The following is a 26,842-nucleotide window of genomic DNA, read 5'->3' on the forward strand; positions in this document are numbered from 1 at the left end:
GTCCTAAAACATCATACGAACTTAGTCGAAGCCTCGAATCACATCAAACAACGCTAAAACTACGAATCACACCTCAATTCAAACCTAATAAACTTTGAACTTTCAAATTCTATATCTTATGCCGAAATACATCAAATTAATCCGGAATGACTTCAAATTTTGCACACAAGTCATAAATGGCATAATGAAACTATTCCAATTTTCAGAATCGGATTCTGACCTCGATATCAAAAAGTCAAACCCCCGGTCAAACTTCCCAAAAATTCAATTTTCGGCATTTTGAAGCCTAATTCCACTACGGACCTCCAAATAATTTTTCGGGCACGCTCCTAAGTCCAATATCACCATACAGAGTTATTGGAATCATCAGAATTAAATTTCGAGTTCGTTTACACATAAGTCAACATCCGGTCACTATTTTAACTTAAGCTTTAAACCTTAGAACTAAGTATTCCAATTCATTCCAAAATAACACTGGACCCGAACCAATTGCCCCGGCAAGTCACACAACAACTGTAAAGCCCAATTTGAGCAATAAATGGGGAAACGGGGCTGTAATACTCAAAACGATCGGTCGAGTCGTTACATTCTCCCCCACTTAAACATACGTTCGTCGCTGTAATACTCAAAAACGATCGGTCGAGTCGTTACATTCTCCCCCACTTAAACATACGTTCGTCCTCGAACGTGCCAAGAGTTGTTTCCAAGCCATCAAATAACTGGTCCATCTTACCACACATGTACTCGGGGTGATCTCACGCCATCCTATTCTATATAGGCCTGACCACACAATATAACTGAAAATCGTTAATTTAACCTTAGCCCAAAACCCATGGAGCAAAATTTCTAACATCCAAAATTCTTTTCAAGACCTGAATCTCACATCTACACACTGTATAAGTCCGAACAAGCTGCATCGAGCTATAACTATAACCACATATATAATCACCCAGCATATTACATAACTCACATGCTCGTAGCACCATTCCTGATCACAGTAACTACTCCAAAACCAACCAAGTACTAGTATTAAACCCCATATCGAACCAAACTTCATCCCAAAACCTTCGTACACCGTTGATAATAAAAGAAACACGCAAAAATCTCAGGACTCCTTATCAGATCAACAAGTCATGGAGCTCTCTCGCCCCAACCAGAACCGTAATCACTTTCTAAGCCGAATTTCAATATTATCCTCCCGAATATACCGTTTCAAACCTGATAGTACCCATTCCAGGTCTAATGACCTTATTTTACTAAACACATCTATTCTACAGATATGCCGCACCAATATAACTCAGAGCCACAACCCGTGCCATCCGTGCACCCATACGCAACAATTCAAATATACTCAAATGCTCATATTGTTCAAATTCCGCCATAAGCCCCCCAATAAAAACCGCACCATGTGTGCACATAACCAATGAATCACAACTCCTCGTAGCATAAAGGAGTAACTCACAGATTATTTCAGAACACGAATAAGTTCAACATCAACCGAATGGCACGTCCCTAAATAATAGTAGTATGGAGCCAACCATCCCGGCTCGGTGTAGAATACACATCCTAATTGGGCCTATCAATGGACCCCCAAATCACTCTGGTTACCCACAAATAGATAATAACCCCTCCGAAAATCCATAATGACTGAATCATAATACATTCTATCATCTGGCTAGCTCCGACCACAACTTCACAGTCCACAACCATGAAATAATTTGTTCCTCACAACTCCTAGCCTCCAAATCCATAGAACACACACACCATCATTTCTGGTTCCATCTATCTACCGCCCGAATGTCTAACACATCTCTCATACACGATCATCCCACGAGGAATATTTCTAAAATTCTTCTGTGCCACAATGCAAAATTTGAACATCAGCAGTCGATCAACCAGGAAAATGCCGCAATACCTATGAAATATCCATAATTCAAAACATAGTGCACCTTCTGAAATGTACACTCTACTCACGCAATACCAAATAGTTATAGCATTTATCTAAACATCGAAAACTGCTTATGCCCTCTAAGAATTTATGACCTCCCTTTCAAAGCCAAACCATGACCTTGCACATGCCAACATTAATCCCACACAACACACCACATCTATTATGCCATCATGTGACAAGCATAAGAATCCCATTATTAACTTTGAGTCACCAATAATTTACATACCCTTTTAGTTAGAAACCTTTCTCTTGCTTCTTTTCAGGAGGAAATCACAATACACAACACTTTCTCCATACCGGTAGAAACCATCAAGAATACTTTGGAATCCATTTGCACAACTAAGCCATCAGGACCGAATCTCTCCAACTCAATCAAGCCACGCAGGTCACCAAACCCAAGAATATTGCCACCAAAACATCTATAAAGTCTTACCACGACGTAATTACCCAAAGGATCGATCCTACCATTACCATACTGGTCCAGTCTACTACCAGTTGTCCTATTTCTCCGAGTCCCTTCCGAATTTGCCTCCAAATTGATACTCCTCCTTGCTAAAACACCACGATCTTTAACCACAACTCACCCCACAACCTAATATAGAACCACAACGCCCTACGGCGCATAAGCAATTGTACTCTTCTTAAGCACCTTTAAAACTACTACAACTGTAACCCTTACTCTGAGAATACCTTATGTGAATTTGAAATTGTTCTTCTTACCTTCCTTATATAAAAGTGTAGAATCCATAGTCATACAGAATTCCCGCAAGTCCAGGCACCATCAAATGAAAATTTCAGATTTTAACCATACGCAAACCCAGAAACTTTCTCAATTGCTATATATAATTCTCATACCCACTAGAATTTTCTCGGGAGTCACCCACTTTGCTCAAATTTATTGCACCGTCCAAATGGGCCAAAAGATACGTGCCCCATTAGCACAACAACACTCAAAGAAGTAACTCTACTTTAACACCACCTATCAAATTCATACTCTGTGCGCACTACATCATTCACCCATAACAACTCACTCATCCCACGATTTTCATATACTCATAAGTGCAATATAACTCGTATCCAGGAATTTCCTTATTCGAGTCATTATTGATCTCAACTTCTACAAGTCATAACTGACCCACCAGTATGCCTCAGCCCAAAACTAAACCTTTATATATAATCAGGAAATTGAATTATCAATAGCAGGCTCCCCCACTTGGATCAAAGCAATAGATTAAAACATTCCATATCCTACAATACCAATACTCTATTATGATCATAATTCCACAGTCAGTTCAACGAAACTACTTCTCAAACTCATGCAACGCCAACCATAAAAATACCCCAAATCATCTGATAAGCTCGCAATCATTCTCTTGACAATCAAGTCAACTTTCTCAACCAGATTCAAATTAAAATCTCCACACATATGCCCCACGGGCAAAAAAGAAACTCTCCACTCATATCATAAAGAATACACCTACATAGATTACTCTGCAGGAAATAACCCACCTGCTTAACCTCAAATTGGTATCTTGATATACCCTTTCGCAGTCATAATTACTATGCAATCACTTAGTCTATTTGAGTCCAAACTCACTAACCAGACATGAGAATTTAATTTGTCCAAAAATTTAACAATCGTGAAAGATCCTTCAAAACATTCACACTCGAGAATATACGTCGCATCAAAACAAAAATCAAGCACCCAATGGCCTTCCTTTACATTTCAAGGAAACACTTCTCGTCACATTCAAATCATCTTAACACATCCCGCAGTTACATCATACTCATCACAAAGCCATTCCACCGTTCATCGAGCCACAAATTCCACTGTAGGGTCATTACCGGACATATGAGTCCAATTGTACAGGTTACAACTGAAGCTACCGAGCTCAAGCTACGGTCTAACCATGGCCTCAAGTCCTCCAGACTGGCCTATCACCAAAATACAAAATACTCACCTCGAACTTCGTTCATAGAATCACAAGCCGGTGATGCACAACTGATACAGAGCGCTCATGTACGCATACGAATACGTGGAAGGAATTCAAAGAGTTATGTCTCAAGCTGAATCAATTCCACACGATAAAGAAGGAAAGATGGGAAGTATATATATCCTAAATGTCATGTAGCCTCTAAACGATAACTATGGACGTCATCATACCGATCTGCAAGACTCTACTAGACACTTGCTCATGACTTGTAGAACATATGAACCTAGAGCTCTAATACCACCTTGTGACAACCTAAAATCCAACTAGTCGTGATGACACCTAACCCAACCCACTAGGTAAGCCAACTTTCAATTATCCAATTTATATAACAATTATTAAAACAATTTAAGTAAATAATTATCTTAACCTTATACATTCTCCAAGAACTGGTAGTACAAATTATGAGCTTCTAAGAATAGAGTATACAAAGCGAAAATGAAATAAATACATAGTCTGTTTGAATAATACATAAACAGAGCTTTTATAAATCTAAGGCTACCCTGAACAAGAGGCAACTACAACAGGAAAGCAAGTACTTCTTCAAATCCGACAACCATCGAACACAGCAACAATGACAGCCAATATCTGCACGCAATGTGCAGAAGTGTAGTATCAGTATAACCGACCCCATGTACTGAGTAAGTAATAAACCTAGCCTTAGGTTGAAAGTAGTGACGAGCTTGTACAAAAGGTCAGGGTCCAACTTCCATAACCAACAATAGTTCATAACAATATTAAACAAGTAGTACCAGAAGTATCTCAAAGAATAAATGCTCAGCTAAATCATGACTTCTGAAAATAGTTCTGCCTTTCAAGTACATCAATGAAAACCCAAATCGTTTACCGAAGTTACCAAAAATATGAATAAGTTTGAAAACAATAATTTTCCCAAAAATCCTTTCAATAATAAATGAGATGTTTCATTTTCCTTTGAAAGAACCAGTGTAAAACAAATGCATCACTATGCCCATCTGTCAATATGTGTGAGAAATCATGAATAATGTAATGTCGTACAGCATGAGGAAAACACATCTCTATGCATATATATCATGTGTGCATGTCAATGCAATGTATCTCAGAGATTGTACGCATGTACTCACACTCTCAGAGTACTCAATCTCACTGTCTCGCATTCTCTCTCACTATGCTCAGCTCACTCAATCACTCAACTCTATACAATACCTGCTGCGGCGTGTAACCCGATCCCTATTTATAGTCAGCTGCGCTCACTGGGGGTGTGTACAGACTCATGAGGGGCTCCTACAGCCCAAACGTTATAAGCACGGACAACTCACGTGCTATAATATCATATCTGGATCCGCACGGACAACTCATGTGCTATAATAATATCTGGATCTGCACGACCAACTCACGTGCTTCACGGCCAACTCACGCGCTTATATATATATATATATAACTCACGTACAATAGTATAATATATATATAAATCCAACATGGCCTGCTGCGGGCGGGCAACCCCGATCCATATAATAATCCTCACAATCAGGCCCTCGGCCTCGTTCAGTCATCAATCTCTCCAGTCTCTCTCTCATGGGCTCACAATGTCATGAAAATAACCCAAAAATGATGATATGATGTATCAATAAATAATAACAGAGACTGAGATATGATATGTAATGACATGAAATATGACTGAGTATAATTTTCAATTTAAAACAAATAATTCACAGCAATATGACCCCTGTGGGTCCCAATAATACTGGTACATAGCCTCAACAAGATTTTTAATATGCTTTTCAACTCAATTTCTTTAACACATAAAACTACATGGAAAATGCCAAGATTATTTAACTACAAAATTTCACTGAAACAATTATGTCACAATTTTTATAGTGCACGCCCACACGCCCGTCACCTAGCATGTGCGTCATCTCCCAACAATTCACATAATACATATATTCAGGGTTCATACCCTCAACTCCAAGATTAGAAGAGTTACTTACCTCGAACAAGCCAAATGCAATGTCGAGCAAGTTAAGCAATGCTCTAGAAATTCCTTTATGCGCGTATCAACTTCCAAACGGCTCGAATCTAGTCATAATTAATTTGATTCAGCTCACAAAAATTATAGGAATTAATTCCATATCAAAATATTAATATTTTCCAAAAATCTAAAATTTCGCCCCAAAAATCGCATGTGGGGCCCACGTCTCGGAATCCGATAAAACTCACAAAATCCGAATTCCCATTCAACCACGAGTCCAACCATACCAAAATTACTCAAATCCGACCACAACTCGGCCTTCAAATTTTCAATTAAAGTCTATGAAGTTTTCTACAATTTTCAACCCAAAACACTAATTTGTTGATAAAAATAATAATAGATTCGTGTAATTTAACCAAAACCGAGTAAGAATCACTTACCCCAATCCATAGAGTGAAAATCGCTTCAATCCGAGCTCCATAGCTCCAAACTCCCCAACTCTTCTAGACAACCTCTAGTATAATGTTCATAACATTTTGTACAAAACTCCAAATTGCAATTGGTTTAACTTTCTGAAAACTAGACACCAAGGGCTATAACTTTCATTTGTTGCTGATCTCCCAATTCCTTATAGATTGTTAGATGTAAACTTCCAAAATCAGCCCTGTGCAACAGAGATTTTCAAATTCTTCCCAGACAGCCTATATTGTATCCACCATAACGTTTTATACACAACTCCAAATGACAAATGGATTACATTTTTGAAAACTAGACACCAAGGGCTACAATATATATCTTCTGTCCAGGCATTTACTCTCCGCGATCGCGGAAAATGCTTCGCGATAGCAAAGCACAAAATTTTTCAGCCCCAAAATTTCTATTTGCGATCGCGGAAAATGCTTCGCGGTCGCGAAGAACAAACTCCCTAACTCTTCCAGACAACCTCTAGTATAATGGTCATAACCCTTTGTACAAAGCTCCAAATTGCAATTGGTTTAATTTTCTGAAAACTAGACACCAAGGACTATAACTTTCATTTGTTTCTCATCTCTCAATTCCTTATAGATTGATAGATATAATCTTCCAAAGTTAGCCCTGTGCAACAGAGATTTCCAAATTCTTCCTAGACAGCCTATAGTGCATCTACCATAATGTCTTATACACAACTCCAAATGACAAATGGTTTACAATTCAGAATATTAGACATCAAGTGCTACAACTTTTATTTTTGGATCATCTCCAAATTCCTTATAGATTGCGAGATATAAGTTTCCAAAGTCGGGTCAATGCAGCAGAGATTTTGTTCTATGCGATCGCGAAAGAGCTTCCGCGATCGCTGTTCACAAGGTTCCAAACTGTTGTTTGCTCTTCGCGAACGCGACCCAATGTTCGCGATCGCGATGCACACATCTGTTGGCAGAAACCAGCAACTAAAAATGGCCTAGAAATGATCTGAAACCACCCTGAAACTCACCCGAGCCCCCTCGGGACCTCAACCAATTATACCAACAAGTCCTAAAACATCATACGAACTTAGTCGAAGCCTCGAATCACATCAAACAACGCTAAAACTACGAACCGTACCTTAATTCAAGCCTAATGAACTTTGAACTTTCAAATTCTATATCTTGTGCCCTCCCAAAAATTCAACTTTCGACATTCAAGCCTAATTCCACTACGGACCTCCAAATAATTTTTCGGACACGCTCCTAAGTACAAAATTACTATACGGAGCTATTGGAATCATCAGAATTAAATTTTGAGATCGTTTACACATAAGTCGATATCCGGTCACTATTTTAACTTAAGCTTTAAACCTTGAAACTAAGTGTTCCAATTCATTCCAAATCCTCACCGTACCCGAACCAATTGCCCCGGCAAGTCACAATAACTGTAAATCCCAATTTGAGCAGTAAATGGGGGAACATGATTGTAATACTCAAAACGATCGGTCGGGTCGTTACAAGACCCCAAGCCCAAAACGCAAAGGGTGAGGAAGAAGGTAATCGCTCTTGCGATGGACTCGGTCCAATGACTGAGAGATGAAGAAGAAGAAGATGATGCTCTGACACTGGTGGTCCGATCTGCGAAAGCCATCGAGGTTACCAGACCTTCTGAGCTGATTGAGGCGGCACCGGTCAAGGCCGGTTCTGATACCCCGAGGCTCGATCAGAGCATCCCGAGTGATTCGCTTGGGACCATGATAGTGGGTCATTCGCCTTCTCTTTCGACCTTTTCTGAGGAGGCGTTAAGGGAAGCTCGAGAATTGAAGACCACCGATATGGCAGAGGCTCTAGTGCAGGGGATCCTTTTCGGGATTGCTTCGCTGGAGTCGATGATGCCTCCGATGTTAGTGACCCTTCCATTCTCCTAGAAGAGTCCCAACGTTTTATTTCTCGGGTAAGGATTTTATTGCGCTTGGTTTCTTTGTTCTTTTCTAAACTTGGCTTGCGTTTTTTCCCTTTTGTGTAGGCCCTTAGCAAGTTTCGAGCCGATCTCACCCAGTGTGAGGCCGAGCTTAAAAAGGTCTCGGGGGAGAGAGATGCTCTGAAGCTTCTTTGCGGCCGAAAGGAAGAGGTTATAAAGGACCTCCAAGCAGATTTGGCCAAGGCTCGTGAAGAAGAGGCCGAACTAGATAAAAAGGTGAGCATCGTTCTTTTAGAGTATGGATTCGACCCAACTATGGAAGCTAACCCTTCGTTATCTCAGTTGCAACAAAAGATTGAAAAGATCGGGTTGCTTCGGGGAGAAGTCGATCAAATGAAGGCCGAATGTGATCGGTGGAAGGAGACTATCGACCACCTGGCTACAGAAAAAGAAACTAGTATCGGCCGATGTTCAGCTTCGAGGCATCAAGAAAAAAAGTTCAGCTCAGGCTAGGAGGATCGATGAGCTTGAAACAGGGCTTGCTGAGGCCAAGGCGGAGATCGAGTCATCGAAACTCATGGCGGACAAGTTCATTGATGTGTATCAGGCCGATGCTGAGGCTGCTCAAATGCAGCTAAGGGAGGCTTCTGACCGAGAGCAACGGGTTACTGACTTGGCAAAGTGCCAATCCCGGAAGGAAACCCTCGAGGAAATTCATACTCGAGGTTTTGAACTTTCCGACGAGATTGCCCGAGGTAAGGCACTCGAAGTTGAAGCCAGGCAGCTTGTTTATTTCGATGACAAAGATGATGAGGAAGAAGGCATTCAGGGAGAGTCCGATGAGGAGCCTGAAGGGGAAGCAGCTCCTGAAGGAGATATTGACACCGGCCGTAGTTAGGACTTAGTTTCTTTTGAATGTCTTCTCATTTTCATGCTCAAACGTGTTTTTGCTTTTGTGAAGATTTTGTTATTGCAACCTAGTCTTACAGCGGTTCTTTGAGCTGAGTTATCTTGAATTTTGGAGTAATGGAACCCTTTCGGTCTGTTCTAAGTGAGAACAGAGCCTCCAACTCTCGTTGTGTTAGTCCCTAAGCTGAGTGATTATTTTGAGCTTGAAGTAAGATAGCCTTTAGGCTTAACAGCTGAGTGAGTGATCGCTCGAACTCGAAGTGTTACAACTCGTAGGCTTTTTATGATCGAGTGAGTGGTTCGCTCGAACTCGATATAAGATAGCCCTTAGGCTTAATGATTGAGTGAATGATTGCTTCGAACTCAGACTCAAAGTACCTTAGCTCGTAGGCCTTTTATGATCGAGTGAGTGGTTTGCTTGAACTCGATGTAAGATAGCCCTTAGGCTTAATGATTGAGTGAGTGATTGCTTCGAACTCGAACTCAAAGTATCTTATCCCGTAGGCCTTTTATGATCGAGTGAGTGGTTCGCTCGAACTCGATGTAAGATAGCCCTTAGGCTTAATGATTGAGTGAATGATTGCTTCGAACTCGAACTCAAAGTATCTTAGCCAGTAGGCCTTTTATGATCGAGTGAGTGGTTCACTCGAACTTGATGTAAGATAGCCCTTAGGCTTAATGATTGAGTGAGTGATTGCTTCGAACTCGGACCCAAAGTACCTTAGCATGTAGGCCTTTTTATGATCGAGTGAGTGGTTTGCTCAAACTCGATGTAAGATAGCCCTTAGGCTTAATGATTGAGTGAGTAATCGCTTCGAACTCGAACTCAAAGTATCTTAGCCCGTAGGCCTTTTATGATCGAGTGAGTGGTTTGCTCGAACTCGATGTAAGATAGCCCTTAGGCTTAATGATTTAGTGAGTGATTGCTTCGAACTCGAACTCAAAGTATCTTAGCCCATAGACTTTTTGATGGTGGTTGGCCCTTAAGCTTGTTTGAATCATGAAGTAGGAAGAGCTCTTCAAAGTAAGCGATATCTGAGAAGAAGAAATTTTCCTATATAAGTCATTATACATATGTTTGTATCTTGTGCCAGAGTTCGAGCAAAACTACATGGGCATGGTTCGTTTTGACCATTTGACCCTTACACTTTTCTCTATCGAGACCCTGCCCGACATGAATTTGATACGAAATAGATTTCTTGTGTCCAGCTTGATTTATTCGATGGTAGCCCCCCAGTATTCGGGGTTGATTATGAAGAAGCCTCGGATACTATAGAATTTCCCTCAGGTAGCACATAGTTGTTGCCTCGTTAAAAACCTTGCCGGAAAAACCTATTTGGGATAAAAGCCGAACTAAGGGGAAAAAGTGTACGACGCGTGCTTTAAAACCAGAGGTCTTGATGTATTTTATCGAATTCCTATAATGAGTTAGTGTCGAATATATATATATATATATATATATATATAGGTGATAGAAAGGAGAAAATCATACCTTAACAATAATATCGTTTGAGAAGCGATATGTTCCAATTGTTTGGTAACTGTTTGCCATCCATTGTTCCGAGTTTATAAGACCCTTTTCCGACTATATCGAGGACTTGATAGGGTCCTTCCCAATTCGGGCCGAGCTTCCTTTCATTAGGATCTCGAGTGTTGATGGTGACCTTCCTTAGGACCAAATCCCCGGTCTTGAAATGGCGGAGTTTGGTTCTTCTATTGTAGTACCTTTCGATTCGTTGTTTTTGTGCAGCCATTCGAACCAGTGTCGCTTCTCATTTTTCATCTAATAATTCGAGGCTAGTATTCATAGCCTCGCAGTTCGACTCTTCCGATATATGTCGGAACCTTGCGCTAGGTTCTCCGACTTCGACTGGGATTAAAGCTTCGGAGCCATACACTAAAGAAAACGGAGTCGCTCCCGTACTGGATTTAGATGTTGTCCGATATGCCCAAAGGACCTCGGGTAGAATTTCTCTCCACTTTCCAAAGAGCTTCGTTCAATCTTTTCTTCAGGTTTTGGATGATAGTCTTGTTCGTTGATTCGGCTTGTCCGTTCCCGCAAGGATGATATGGTGTTGACAATATTCTTTTTATTTTATGGTCTTCGAGAAATTTTGTCACTTTACCGCCGATAAATTGCTTACCATTGTCGCATGTTATTTCTGCTGGTATCCCAAATCGACACATGATGTGGTCCCAGATGAAATCTATAACCTCTTTTTCTCTCACCTTTTCGAACGCCTGTGCTTCAACCCATTTAGAGAAATAGTCAGTCCTAAACAAAATGAATTTAGCTTTACCCGGGACCGATGGTAGAGGGCTGACGATATCCATTCCCCATTTCATGAATGGCCATGGAGAAATGACCGAATGAAGCTGCTCTCCAGGTTGATGGATCATCGGTGAAAACCTTTGACATGTATCACATTTTCGAACGAACTCCTTAGTGTCCTTCTCCATGCTATCCCAGAAGTACCCTGCTCTGATGATTTTGCGAATTAATGGTTCGGCGCCGGAGTGGTTTCCACAAATGCCTTCATGGACCTCTCATAAAACATAATCGGTGTCTCCTGGTCCCAAGCATACTGCTAGTGGTCCTTCGAACGTCCTTCTGTATAATGTTCCATCTTCAACCAACGTGAATCGAGCAGCCTTGGTTCGTAGAACCCTCGATTCTTTAGGGTTCGATGGGAGTTTTCCGTTCTTTAAGTATTCAATATACATATTCCTCTAATCCCAAGTTAAGCTCGTGGAATTTATCTCGGCATGCCCCTCCTCGATTATAGATCTCGAGAGTTGAACGACAATCCCCGAGTTAATCTTATCTTCCTCGACAGACGACCCCAAATTTGTGAGTGTGTCGGCCTCACTGTTTTGTTCTCGAGGCACATGTTGTAGGGTCTATTCTTTGAAACAGTGTAGAGTTACCTGTAATTTGTCCAAATAACTTTGCATCCAATCTTCTCGAACCTCGAAAGTTTTATTTACTTGGTTCACCACTAGTAAAGAGTCACATTTGGCTTCAATGACTTCTTCTCCCAGGCTTTTAGCTAGCTCGAGACCTGCAATCATGGCCTCGTACTCGGCCTCATTGTTAGTTAATCTAGTGGTTTTGATGATTGCCTAATAATGCCACCTGTGGGAGGTTTCAGTATGATGCCAAGCCCGGACCCTTTCACATTTGAAACACCATCTATGTAGAGGGTCCAAACCTCCGACGACGTACCCGATTTTAATAAGAGTTCCTTTTCAACTTCGGGTACGAGGGTTGGCGTGAAATCGGCCACGAAGTCTGCTAAAATTTGAGACTTGATAGTCGTACGGGGTTGATATTCGATATCGTACCCACTGAGTTCGACGGCCCATTTGTCCAATCGACCTAATAGTTCCGGCTTGTGCAAAATATTACGAAGTGGGTAAGTGGTTAAAATGCATATGGGGTGACATTGAAAGTATGGTCTTAACTTTCTAGAGGCGCTTATTAGTGCAAGTGCCAATTTCTCTAAGACTTACATAATAAATAGGAAACTGTGTACCTTGCTCTTCTCGAACTAGGACGCCCCTTAGTGCGATTTTCGATACCGCCAAGTATAAGTAAAGCTTCTCATCTATCTTCGGAGTGTGAAGTAGTGGTGGGCTCGATATGTACCGCTTCAATTGTTCTAGTGCCTGTTGGCATTTCGGGGTCCAAGTGAAATCGTTTTTCTTTTTGAGTAGGGAGAAGAATTTGTGGCTTCGATCTGATGACCTCGAAATGAATCGGCCTAAGGCAGCTATCCGTCTGGTTAGCCTTTGCACTGCTTTCACACTATCCACGACGGTGATATCTTCAATGGCTTTAATTTTGTCGGGGTTGATCTCGATTCCCCTATTCGATACCATGAAACCAAGGAACTTGCATGATCCAACCCCGAAAGCATATTTCTTGGGGTTGCGCTTCATGTTGTATTTCCTTAAGATTTTAAACGTTTCCTGCAAATGAGTCAAATGGTCCTCTGCGCGCAGGGACTTAACTAGCATGTCATCAATGTAAACTTCCATCGACTTACCTATTTGTTCTTCGAACATTTTATTCATTAGGCGTTGGTATGTAGCTCCTGCGTTTTTTAGCCCGAATGACATTGCATTATAGCAATAGGTTCCATACTTGGTGATAAATGAAGTCTTTTCCTGGTCCTCCAGGTTCATTCGAATTTGATTGTACCCGGAATAGGCGTCGAGAAAAGTAAGGATCTCGTGGTCGGTTGTGGCATCGATCATGCGATCGATGCTAGGTAGTGGAAAAGAATCTTTTGGGCATTCTTTGTTTAGATATTTATAATCTACGCACATTCTAAATTTGTTCCCCTTTTTAGGGACTACAACTACGTTGGCTAACCACTCGGGCTATTTTACTTCCCGAATTGACCCTACTTTGAGACGTTTAGTTACCTCATCCTTTACAAATGCGTGTTTTATCTCGGACTGAGATCTTCCTTTTTGTTTCACCAGTTTGAACCTAGGGTCCAAGCTCAGCTGGTGCATTGTTATCGACGGTGGGATCCCTGCCATGTCTAAATGGGACCGAGCAAAACAATCTATGTTATCGATAAGAAATTAAATAAGTTTTTTCCTGAGTTCGGGGGTCAATCCCGTTCACAGGTATACCTTTCTCTCGGGCAGATATTTGATTAATATAACCTGCTCCAGTTATTCGATCATAGATTTGGTGGCGTCGGAGTCGTCGGGGACGATAAAAGTTCGAGGTGTCAGAAACTCTCCCTCGTCATCCTCTATTTCCCGCTTCACCGATTCAGTCGAGACTGCTAGTTGTGATTGCTATTTGGTTTCTCGTCTATCTTTAGTGCTCGATCTTTCCGAGGCCAATAACGTTGGTATCGGTGTTACCTCATCGACCGCAAACATTTCCTTCGCAGCATGTTGCTCCCCGTATACTGTTTTCACGCCGTCCGACGTAGGGAATTTCATTACTTGGTGGAGGGTCGAAGGCACTGCCCTCATATTGTGGATCCAAGATCTTCCGAGTAGGGCATTATATCTCATGTCGCCTTCGATTACGTGGAACTTGGTATTTTGGATGGTTCCAGCCACATTCACGGGTAGAATAATTTTACCTTTAGTCGTTTCACTAGCCATGTTGAAGTCTTTCAATACCCGAGCTGCTGGTACGACTTGATTCGGCAAACCGTGCTACTCCACTACCCAAGATCAGATGATATTCGCAGAGCTACCTGGATCCACTAGAACACGCTTAACTTGAACTTTATTTACTAGGATAGAAATTACCAGAGCGTCGTTGTGAGGGTGAGAAATGCCTTTCGCTTCTTCGATTTCGAATGATAAAGTGCCTTCGGGTACATGACCTCGAGTCCGCTTCTCCCTTGTGGCCGGTACCTTGACGCGTTTGAGTACAGGTCCATGTAGAGTATCGACCCCACCGATGATCATATGGATGATATGTTGAGGTTTCTCTTGTTTATCTTTTCTGTTGGCGTCCCTTTCTCTGAAGTAATTCTTGGCTCGGTCACTGAGGAACTCATGAAGGTGGCCTTCATTGAATAGACGGGCTACCTCCTCTCTTAATTGTCTGCAATCATCGGTCATGTGGCCATGTGTACCATGATATTTGCACATTGAATTTGGATTCCTTTAGGAGGGAACGGTTTGCATGGGTCGGGGCCATCTAGTATCTTTGATTCTTCCGATCGTCGATATAATGTCCGATGCATCGACGCTAAAATTGTACTCCGATAGCCGATGTGCCTCTATAGGATCGGCATATTTGTCAAAGCCACTCTTGCTCATAAGCCCCCGTGAATTTTGTCCTCGATCACTCCTTCGATTGTTCCGGGCGGCATTGCGTGTCGAACCGTTATTCATCCGATCCGTGATGTATGGTTGATATCGGTCTCTGTTAGACCTCTGCACTCTGTCGATGTCCCTCCGGTTTTTAATAGCCGACCCGTTCTGATGCAAGGGTCCGGAAGGAGCTCCTAATTGGTCGTCCTCGACCCTGATTTTTGACTAATATCGATTGTGTACATCTGCCCAAGTTATTGCCGGATACTCGGTCAAATTTTGCTTCAGCCGACGTGATGCTATTGAACTTTGCTCGTTCAACCCTTGGGTGAAAGCTTGGATGTCCCGGTCGTTTGTGACCGGTGGAAAATCCATGTGTTCCATTTGAAATCGGGACACGAACTCCCTTAGCATTTCGTTATCCCTTTGCCTTACTTTGAAAAGATCTGATTTTTTTGTTGTAACCTTTATGGCACCAGCGTGTGCCTTCAAAAACGAATCTGCTAACATTGCGAATGAGTCTATGAAATTTGGTGGCAGGTTGTGATACCAAATCATCGCCCTTTTAGAGAGGGTCTCTCCGAAAATATTTTCAATAAAACGGATTCGATTTCATCATCCTCTAGATCGTTGCCTTTGATGGCACATGTGTAAGAGGTGACGTGTTCGTTGGGATCGGTCGTACCGTTATACTTGTGGATTTCGGGCATACAAAATTTTTTGGGGATTGGTTTTGGGGTTGCACTCGAGGGGAAAGGTTTTTGTACGGATTTTTTGGAATCCAACCCTTTTATCATTGGCGGAGCCCCTGGGATCTGATCGACCCTGGAATGACATATTTCTACTTTTTTATCGTTGGCTTCGATTCTCTTTGTGAACTCCTAAAGTATTTTAGCAATTTCGGGAGTAGTCCCCGATTCTTGCTCGTTTGACCTTATGACTGGCTCCGTTCTGTGGGCAATTTCTCGAGGTTGACTGGGCTCTGGCCTACTCGGTAGCTGGGTTTGGCTCTGCAACTGAGCTATCACTACTTGTTGGGCTTGTAACATTTCAAAGATCATACGCAAGCTGACTCCGATCTCCTCCACGTTATGGGTGTCTTGAGCTACATATCGAGTACCGCCATGAATACTTCTTTCCGGTTCAGAACGTTGGTTCGCCTCAAGGGCCACATGTGAATTGACATCTAGTGGCACTTCGGCTCGAATTTCAGGTACTTCGATTCAAGCTTCGGCGACATCGTCAAGTGGCCTTCCGGCCCTGGGTATCAAGTTGTTGGTTTCATCTTGAAGGCCAGCTCCATTGTCGATAGGTAAAGCCATCAATCGAGGGTTTGTTATTGTTGATTCGAAGTCGAAGATACTCTTAAAAGACGGTCGTCAACTGGTGTGTGTTGCAGATTTGTATCAAACAACCACTGTTATCCTTAGCCCCACGGAAGGCGCCAAACTGTTTACCCGAAAAATCGGATAGAGTTAAATTTGTGTATGGTTCTAAGGATATGTGATATAATTTGATACAAACCGTATAGAGAAATAGAAATACTTATGTTCTTGACTATGAGAATGAGAATAGTGAGCAAGAAGAATGAATAAGATAAAGTAAAACAAGCACAAGGAGATATCGTTCAATATGAGAAGTAATCTTTTGTTACAATGTGTCCATGCCTTATGCTTACCATAATCCTCCCTTTATAGTAGATGGATCTTACTTTATATATAATAAAAAATATGTAGTGGAGAGCCCATGATGTATTGTCTTTTTCCTAATTCCCGCCGGGATTCTCTCCCTTAGTGCGGTTGTAACGGCCTTGTCTGTGAGCTCGATACTGACTCGAACTCGATATCGGGTCGAGTCATCAGCCTTGACTCGAGCTCGATCCTGACTCGGTGTCTTGATATTCGGGGTGGGTGTCGGTCAGTCTGTGCATCTCTGACAACCTTTTGCCTCGTGGTTCGATTTGGTCGTGGTCCCGATAATGATACCGAACTGATCTTTGATCGGTCTTGGAGCTCGAATCCTGAAGCCTTTTCTTCGGACCTCGACCTGACCTTACGTAGATACCTTTCGATCGAAATATTGTTATCTCGACCAGTCCGTACGACTGACTTAATAGGTTTCGACCGTATACACTACTCATACTCATAGTAACAATATCCAAAATATTTTGCATAATTAAATTACAAAGTAAGGATAAAGGGATGTAGAAATCGATGATTCTTACTCCCAACAATTGTTCCACGAGCTATCCTTGCCTCCGGTTGCAAAAGTCCTTCAAAAGTGGCGTTTTAGGTCTATTTATATGTTTAGGAAAAGACCTAAACGCGTAGGCCAAGTCCTAGTTAAACCAGGAGACGAAATAAGCCTTCATAGCTCGGAATGTGCGCTCCTCAGACCTGGCCTCGCGAGGTATAACGCCAGCTCGAGCTCGCCTCAGGCCTGGCTTCGCCAGCTTCAATGCTCGGTGGATCTCGCCTTCTACCTCGTCTCGCCAGCTCTCACGCGAGCTAAAGGGCTCGCCCAGCCTGCTCTAACGCCTGCTCTAGGCCTGGCTTCGTCAGCTTTTCATTTGTCGGTTGCTCACTTCTTTCTTTCTTCTTTTCAACTGGTTTCGAGCACGCTTTAGACTTTAATTATTCTTTTTGCTCTACTTTCATTTCCAATGCACCTACACATAAAATAGACTCCATTACGCGCAAATAAAGTATAATTTATCATTAAAGCATATAAAATGCAAAGCAAATAATGTACTAAACTATGGAATTATAGCCACACATCAATCGCTATATATCCTTGAGAAATATGAGCTCTCCTTCCTCTACTAAGTAATCTGTACTTGAAAGATATACCAGATTAATGGTCTAGCTAGTTATCAAAAATAATATACGAATAATAGCAAAGGACTAATAATTGTTAAAAAATTTATTAGTGACCCAGTAGAACTTTACCACAATAAGCTAAAAGTATGTAACATAGAATGAATTTCAATTATTTATTAGGAGCAAGATTTGATATCTTTGGATTAAATAGTTGATGATTGAATAGTGTGAAACTATCTTGTTTTACATAGAATGTACAACTATTCATGGTTAACCTGTTGTGAAGACATAACTTCATTAAGTTCATGAACTGCACGATGATACCTTTTATGTACTGTATGTTTAAGTATTAACATAAAATTATTTGTTAAGAGGAATTACAGATTAATGTAAAAGATTTAGCAGTAAACTTAGAAAACATGCCTCTTTTGGAGGTGCTGTTTCAAACTACAAATAATTGAAAATGTTGACTCCAGTCACAATGTTAATGCATATAACTTAGGGAAGGACTCACCCTCGGTAGATTGCTTTAATTGGTAAAGGGAACAACCAGAAAACCTTCAAATAGAAGACTTTTTAGTTTTTACTGTGATAAAGGACATTTTTTTAAATTTATCATGCTAAAAATTAGAAGCATATATCAAGAAGTTGTACAAGCTCCACAATGAAGGATCCTCAGTAAAGGGATACTGCTCGCTGCTCAACAGATTTCTCAAAAAAAGATAATCGTACGTCTTGAAGATGCAAATCTAAGAAGTATCATAGGAAAAAAATTTCATTGCTTAAAAAATGCAGTACAAGAAACAATAAAAAAGACTATTTTACCTCACTAGCAAATCCGTAATCATTGCAAAGTGGAAGTTACAATTGATAGCACATATCTGGCTGCCAAAAAAATATAGCTTCTTGTCAATGTTTTCAGACATCACATTGAGTGCAGATGTTGCTCTTGTGAACTAAATACCTGGAAAACAGAAACGGCACATCCTTAAATTGACAACTTAGAAACTGGTGGAAACAGAAAGAAAAAAGATTAATTTTCTACCTGCTGAAAGCTAGTCGACTCGCTATCCTAGTTGTGGGCGCCCTTTTACATCAAAAGTTTTGACTCTCAAAAACTTTAATTTATGCATTAAAATTTGTCACGACCCAAAATACGTTAGTCGTGATGGCACCTAACTCAACCCGCTAGGTAAGCCAATTAATAACTATCCAATTTCAATAATGTTAACAAGTCAATTAAACAGAATAAATTATCTGGATCTATTATATTTCCCAATGATTGGTAGTACAAATCATGAGCTACTAAGAATAGAATTTACAAAGCGGAAATGAAATAAACACATAGTCTGTTTGAAAACTACATAAACAGCACAATTTAATCTAAGGCTACCCAGAACAACAGAGGCAGCTACAACATGGGCGCGGGTACATCTTCAAATTCAGCAACCCTCGAACACAGCAACAACTGTAGCCAACATTTGCACGCAATGTGCAAAAGTGTAGTATCAGTACAATCGACCCCATGTACTGAGTAAGTAACAAACCTAACCTTAGGTTGAAAGCAGTGACGAGCTATCACAAGGTCGGGTCTCATACCGGAATTCTACAACAGTTCATAACAGCATAACACAAGAAGTAAAGGGGTATCTCCGAAGTAAAAATGCACAACTCGTTCATAGTTCCAGAAAATAGGCATGCTTTTCAAATATCTTAGTAGAAATTCAATTCTTTTGCCGAAGATGCCAAAAATACGGGTAAGTTTGAAAAATATAATTTTTCCAAAATCCTTTCAACAATGAGTGAGAAGTTTCATTTTCTTTCCAAATAACAAGTATAAAATCCCTCTCTATGCCCACATATCAATGTGTGTAAAAATCATGAATGACGTGATACCGTACAGAAAAATGCATCTCTATGCATGTATGTCATGTATGCATGCCAATGCCATGTACCCCAGAGATGAATCATGTACTCACACTCTCAGAGTACTCAATCTCACTATCTCACTTTTTTCACTCATCAATGCTCAACTACTCGGTACTGTATATGGCCCATACGGCCTAGGGAAGATCCATCCCGGAGTATATACATCACTGATCATCAATCATTCGGTACCGAGGAAGGCCAATCCAGCCCCATGGAGAAGATCAATCTCCAAGTATATAATGTTTCGGACAAGATCCATGTTCAGGGAAGATCCAACCCTCAATATAATCAATCGCGCTCACTGGGGGTGTATATAGACTCCGGAGGGGCTCCTACAGCCCAAGCGCTATCATAAGTGGGATCCAGGTATAAATCAATATAACATGCTGTGACGTGCAGCCCGATCCCATAACTGTCACTCACAATCAGGCTCTCAGCCTCACTCAACCATCCATCTCTCCAGTCTCACTCTCGGGCTCATAATGTCATGAAACTAGCCCGACTACAATGATATGATGTATCAATAAACACTGAGACTAAGATATGATATGAATGCATGAATATGACTGAGTACAAAATCAGTGAGATGACAGCAAGAAACGACCACTATGGGTCCTAACAATATCAGCATAAAAGCCTAAACATGATATTTAGCATGATTGACAGCTCAGATACTTTATCACATGGTGGAAACACAAATATCAACAAAATAGGGCCGTTATACAGTGCCATGGAAACAACCGAGTCCCTATTAACAGGGTGCACGCCCACACGCCCGTCACCTAGCATGTGCGTCACCTCAATACCAATCACATAACACGAAATGCGGGGTTACATACCCTCAGCACTAAGTTTAGAAGAGTTACTTACCTCGAACGAGCCGATACCAATGCCGAGCAAGCCAAGCGATGCTCCAAAGATGCCATCTCGCGTGTTCCGACCTCCAAACGGCTCGAAACTGACCAACAACAATTCAAATACATCAAACAATGCTAAAGGAACCAATCCCGATCATAAAAGATCGAATCTTGAATCAAAGCCCGAAACCGGCCCAAAAGCCCAACCCGGGCCCGCACCTCGGAACCCGACAAAACTCACAAAATCCGATAACTCATTCAATTACGAGTTCAACCATACTAGTTTCACTCAAATCCGACTCTAATTCGATGTTCAAAACTCAAAAATTCATATTATGAAACTTTAGGCCAAAACCCCCAATTTCCTCCTTAGCAATCATCAACCAAAAGCTAAAATCGATGATAGATTCATGGAATATAATCAAAACCGAGTAGTAAGCACTTACCCCAATCCTTGTGATGAAATTTGCTCCAAAATTGCCCCAATCCGAGCTTGGAAATGTCAAAATGAAGCCAAAATCACGAACCCTTGTATTTATCCTTCTGCCCAACACTTCCGCATTTGCGGTCAAATTGTCGCATCTACGACCACCGCATCTGCGGTCATATCCTCGCTTCTGCGACCACACTCACCAGCCGACCCTCTCGCACCTGCGGAACAATTTCCGCTCTTGCGCACCCGCATGTGCGATTTTTCCTCCGCATCTGCGATGAGCTCCATCCATGACTTCTTGTGCATCTGCGACACATGGCTCGCACCTGCGCAATACCGATCGCAGGTGCGGAACACCAGAACCAGCAGCTGACATACTGAAGAAAATGGTCCGAAATCAATCTGAAACACGCCCGAGCCCATCGGGACCCCGTCCAATCATACCCACAAGTCACATAACATAACACGGACCTACTCAAGGCTTCAAAACACACATAACAACATCGAAGCGACGAATCACACCTCAATTCAAATCCAATGAACTTTGAACTTTCAAATTTCCAAAACACGCGTTGAAACATATTAAATCATCCCGGAATGAACTCAAAATTTGCACACAAGTCCCAAATGACATGATGAAGCTATTCCAACTCCTGGAACCATAATCTGAATCCGATATCTTCGAAGTCAATTTCCGGTCAAACTTATGAACTTCTCAAGCCTTCAAATCTCCAATTTTCGCCAATTAGTGTCGAAACCTTCTAGAAATATCCAAATGCAAATCCGGGCATACACCCGAGTCCAAAATCACTATCCGGAACTAACGGAACCATCAAAACTCCGTTCCGGGGTCAAATTCTTAAAAAGTCATATTTGGTCAACTCTTTCAACTCAAAGTCTCAACCATGAAACTCATTCTTCCATACCGATTCCGAATAACCTGAAAACCAAAATCGACGATTTACATAAGTCATAATACATCACACAGAGCTACTCACACCCGTAAACTACCGAGCAAAGTGCAAATGGTCAAAACGACCGGTCGAGTCGTTAAAAATCATTGTATTGAGTCTCTCAGAATCCAATTGTCACAATATCACTTCAATAATGTTATCTGATTGTTTAGTTATTGTTTCTTTTTTTATTTTTTTTATTATGGAGAAGGTAAGATAAAGTAAATCCATAATTTTGTAATGTATCTAAGGAAAAATAATCCTCTAAATTATTTGGAAGTAGAAATGTTTATTCACACTATACTTTTTTTCTTCCCTTCCCACCAAACAACTCCATTTTGAGGAATCCTCGAGAAACCACGGCGGAAACTGGAGATGAGTATACTTGCTACTACTATTATGTTAAAAGAATCATATAGAACATAATAATGCACAACAATTACTGGATGACTTTAATTGCTGTAAAAAAACTAAACAGATACCACTGAATCTAAAGAATTGGATCAGCTTCAACTATAGGGTATACTTGATTAAAGTACTATCATCAAGAAAATGGGCACTCAATACCTATAGGTATATTTTGTATGCATATAAATGAGAAAAGGCCCAAAACCATACATTATCTTTGGCTTTAGACTCAAAGTCATACATATTCTTTCACATGGAGCACTAATAGTCCATTTACTTTAATAAAGTGGTGCACTTTTAGTCATATCACTAGAAAAAGCCTAAAAACATACATTATCTTTGACTTTAGACTCAAAGTCATACATATTCTTCCACATGGAGCACTAATAGTCCATTTACTTTAACAAAGTGGTGCACTTTTAGTCATAACACTAAATATATTTTAATTTTTAACAGAAATCTAAGATCTGACAAAATATATGTTCCATTTATTTTCTTGTTTACCGAAAGAAAGAAAGATGACAGATTTATCTAGATAGTAAATAATAAATATACATAAAATTTACTTACTATTTATCTATTTACTATTTATTTACTATACGTAAAATATACATTTACTAAGAAATGTTAAACACCGTTAATTTTTATTTGCAATGATTGTTATCTAGATAACCTCAAATGTTATTTAAATTTTTTTATTATATACATAAAATTTATTTTTATTTTATGTATATTTACTATACGTTGACTCCCCTTAAAATAAAAAAATCTAATAAATATATATTTATTTTATGTCAACGTATAGTAAATATTATGTATATAATAAAAAATCTAGATAATATTTGAGGTTATCTAGATAAAAATCATTGCAAATAAATTAACGATGTTTAACATTTCTTAGTAAAATGTATATTTAACGTATAGTAAATAAATAGTAAATAAATTCTTGATAAATCTGTCATCTTTATTTCTTTCGGTAAACAAGAAAATAAATGGTACAGATATTTTGTCAGATCTTAGATTTCTATTAAAAATTAAAATATGTTTAGTGTTATGACTAAAAGTGCACCACTTTGTTAAAGTAAATGGACTATTAGTGCTCCATGTGGAAGAATATGTATGACTTTGAGTCTAAAGCCAAAGATAATGTATGATTTTGGGCTTTTTCTCAGTGTTATGACTAAAAGTGCACCACTTTGTTAAAGTAAATGGACTATTAGTGCTCCACGCGAAAGAATATGTATGACTTTAAGTCTAAAGCCAAAGATAATGTATGATTTTGGGTTTTTTTTCGCATATAAATATAGCGTTTGTGAGTAATGCTCAAAAAGGGGGAAATCAATCGGAGTGTGGAACTACAAGGATAAAAGCGATGAAAAATTGTCACGAAATAAAAAGACAAAAGAGAGTAAAAAATGGGGAGTTTTTATTTTCAGAGAGAGAGATTTAGGTCAAACGAAAGCTTCATCGATTTTAGCCGCTTTTAGATATCTATCCCAAGAATAGATCACTTGCAGTACTTCTCACATACTTGCACCTGGGTATACATTTTCTAACATGCACGAGCAAAACAGAGAAATTAGTGACATACATGTAGAAAATCGAATAAAAAACAACCCAGAAACAACCCAAAAGTACAAACGGTAACAAAGAAAGTGAAATAATCAAGGAAATATTGCAGAAAAAATTGACCAAAATAAAAGGCTCATACTTTGAAAGATTACCTCTAAGGAAGAAACTGACGACGTGTGATAGATTCAGGAATAAGAAAAATAGAGGGATGCAATAGAGAAAGATAAGGAGAAAGAAGGAACAGTGAAGGAAAACTGTGTATAGAAAAGAAAAATGGGTATGAAAGCCAGTTCTCTGTATTGTTCTCTCCAAGTTCCAAGCCAACTGTGGTAAACATGTGTTGCCGAGAATGGAGAAATGAAAGGTACCAAAATGCCAATATAAAAGAACTTTATTATGAAACTACCCTTTAGCGTACTAAAAGTTTCACTTATTATACCGTTAAAGTGGGGTGGTTCTTGACCACGTGGAATCGAAAATAAATGGGTGAACTTAGTGCCTAAAATGTGTTTGATAAAATGCCTTCTTGAAAAAGAAAATTGTGAAATTTGTTGCTTAGTTGGAGGGTAATTGTTTGGTGCTAATGTGATAATAGATGATAAGTGTGGGGTGGGAGTTCATGTTCTTATATTGTGAAACTTTAACGTGTTAGCTCCGAGTGCAAATCAATTGATTACCTCGTGCTAATGTGTTGCTAGGTGCTAATTGGGATGTTCGGTTCATGCTACATACTTGTGTACGTTGTATTGTAACTTCTTCCTTTTGTTAATGGTAAATTAGTATAACTTCTTATTTTTCTTTTCTTAGTTACTAGTTTAGCTTCTTAATTTTGTATTTTACACTAGTGTAGTCCATAATTATGTTGTTGTAGTATTATGTTGGTAGTTGGGTGGTGTGTTAATTACTTGTGGCGTGTTTTTAATGAGTTAGTCTGAGCCCCGATATACATTGTACTTGTGAACATGCCAATAACGTAAGTGTCGGGTGGTTACCCTGTTTGGTCTTGTTTTTATTTGAAGTGTTGTGACTAATGTTGTTCGACTTGTGCAGGTACTATGTCTTGCTGTCCTAGCAAACGTTCTAACGCAGGTTCCTCCGAGGTTGCCTCTAGTAGTCGTCGAGGAGGTAGGCGGGCACCTCCCCCACCCCAGTGGGGGAGGAAGAAGAGCGCATTGATCCAGATGCGGATGTAGTACCGAGCTGCAAATATGGTATTCGGGTTGTGCTAGCTCATTCCGGGATGTGGTACCGGACCTTTGTTCCGGCAGTGAGTCCCGACCCGGAAGTTAATATTGATGATGGCAAAGCTAGCCAGGAAGTACTCGGGGATTTACCACAATATCAGATACCTGGGTTTTGAAAGCTTGTTCTGTCCCGGTGAGTCGGTGAACGTGAACATGGTCAAAGAGTGCTATGCTAACTCGCAACTTGAAGCCAGTATAGATGCGGTGTATGAAGTGGAGGTGAGAGGCAAGATGATTCCCTTTTCCTCACGGATAATCAATCAAATCATGGGGTTCACGGAGCACTCTCTATGATGACCCAATAGGTCATCTATAATTTTAACGTTCATTTATGTATTTTGAGACCTCGAATAGCTCCATTCAGACTTCTTATATTTGTGTGCGCAGTCCGTGTCTTAATCCGGGAGGTTTTTATGTGAAAAATTTATAAAATATGAAATCATGCTTTAAAACGTATTTGAGTTGACTTCGATCAACATTTTGAGCAAACGGACTTGGATCAGTGTTCTGACGGTCCCGGTGGATCCGTATCCTGATTCGGGACTTGGGCGTATGCCCGAAATTTAATTCGGAGGTCCCTAGCTTGAATTATTGTCATTTGTTAAAAACTTAAAAGTTTAAAGATTCTAAAGTTTAACCGTAAATTGACTTTGTTGTTATCGGGCTCGAATTTCGATTCCGAGAGTTGGAGTAGTTTCGTTATGTCATTTGGGACTTACATGCAAATTTTGAGGTTATTCCGGATTGATTTGGCATGTTTCGTCGCGAGTTATAGAATTGAAAAATTCATAAATTCATTAAGCTCGAATCAAGGTGTGATTTGTAGTTTTGACATTGTTTGACATGATTTGAGACCTCGAGTAGGTTCGTGTTACGTTATAGGACTTATTGGTATATTCAGACGAGGTCCCGAGTGGCTCGAGTGAGTTTCGGACGAGTTTCGGATCATTTTTTGTCAAGAAGGCAGGTCCCATTCTGGTGCGTCGCACATGCGAAATCCTTGAGAGCAGGTGCGTGGCCACTCGTGCGGAATTTTTGGTCTCTTCTGCGATGTTGGCACATGCCTGTTTCTTTGCTCCTGTGGAAATTTTTTGCGCAGGTGCGCAATCGCTTCTGCGAAGGGCGAGCCCGCTTCTACGAGATAGACCGTTTCTGCGGTCATTTGGGCGCGTCCGCGATGTCGCAGGTCGATATTTTCTTACGCAGGTGCGGACCTCTACCTAGCAAACTGGCTTATTCGATCTTTTTCTCACAAATGCGATCTCGTAGTCACACAAACCAGTCAGCATGCGCGAAAGAGCTAGCAGAATGCTTAAGTTCGGGAGTTCGACATTTTTGTTCATTTTTAGAGTTTTAGACCTCGGTTTTGGGCGATTTCAGAGGGATTCTTCACAATTTTGAGTTGGGTAAGTATTCTTTATCCGAAATTGGTTATATTTCTTGATTTCATACTTATTTACATCAATAATTAGTGAATTAAATGGAAGAAAATGATATTTTTTGTAAAACCTTCCAAAAATAAAAAAAAAATGAGGATTCGAAGGACGATTCGATATCGAAATTAGATAATTTTTGTATGGTTGAACTCGTATCGGAACGGGTGTTCGAATTTCGTAAAGTTTTGTCGTGTTTCAAAGTGTGGGCCCCGCGTTTACTTTCGAT

At 40.3% G+C, this 26,842-nt stretch overlaps 1 long non-coding RNA gene across 5 annotated transcripts; it reads right to left on the reverse strand.

The window, feature by feature from the left end:
• Positions 1–4,355: 4,355 nt before the first annotated feature.
• On the reverse strand, positions 4,356–24,328 carry LOC117281436 (uncharacterized). 5 transcript variants are annotated; one of them, XR_011412731.1, is made up of 6 exons: positions 24,089–24,328; positions 21,017–21,943; positions 18,610–20,671; positions 17,190–17,633; positions 5,910–5,997; positions 4,356–4,530 (listed from the first exon to the last, which is right to left on the reverse strand). It is a non-coding gene; the product is annotated as an uncharacterized lncRNA (long non-coding RNA). The 5 variants fall into 5 exon arrangements; XR_004512064.2 differs by lacking the exon at positions 5,910–5,997 and having other exon boundaries at positions 4,357–4,530; XR_011412732.1 differs by lacking the exons at positions 4,356–4,530; positions 5,910–5,997 and having other exon boundaries at positions 9,274–17,633; positions 18,610–18,748; positions 20,584–20,671; positions 24,089–24,325.
• Positions 24,329–26,842: the final 2,514 nt, after the last annotated feature.

Source organism: Nicotiana tomentosiformis, chromosome 12, assembly GCF_000390325.3.
Source record: "Nicotiana tomentosiformis chromosome 12, ASM39032v3, whole genome shotgun sequence".
Taxonomy (NCBI): Eukaryota; Viridiplantae; Streptophyta; class Magnoliopsida; order Solanales; family Solanaceae; genus Nicotiana; species Nicotiana tomentosiformis.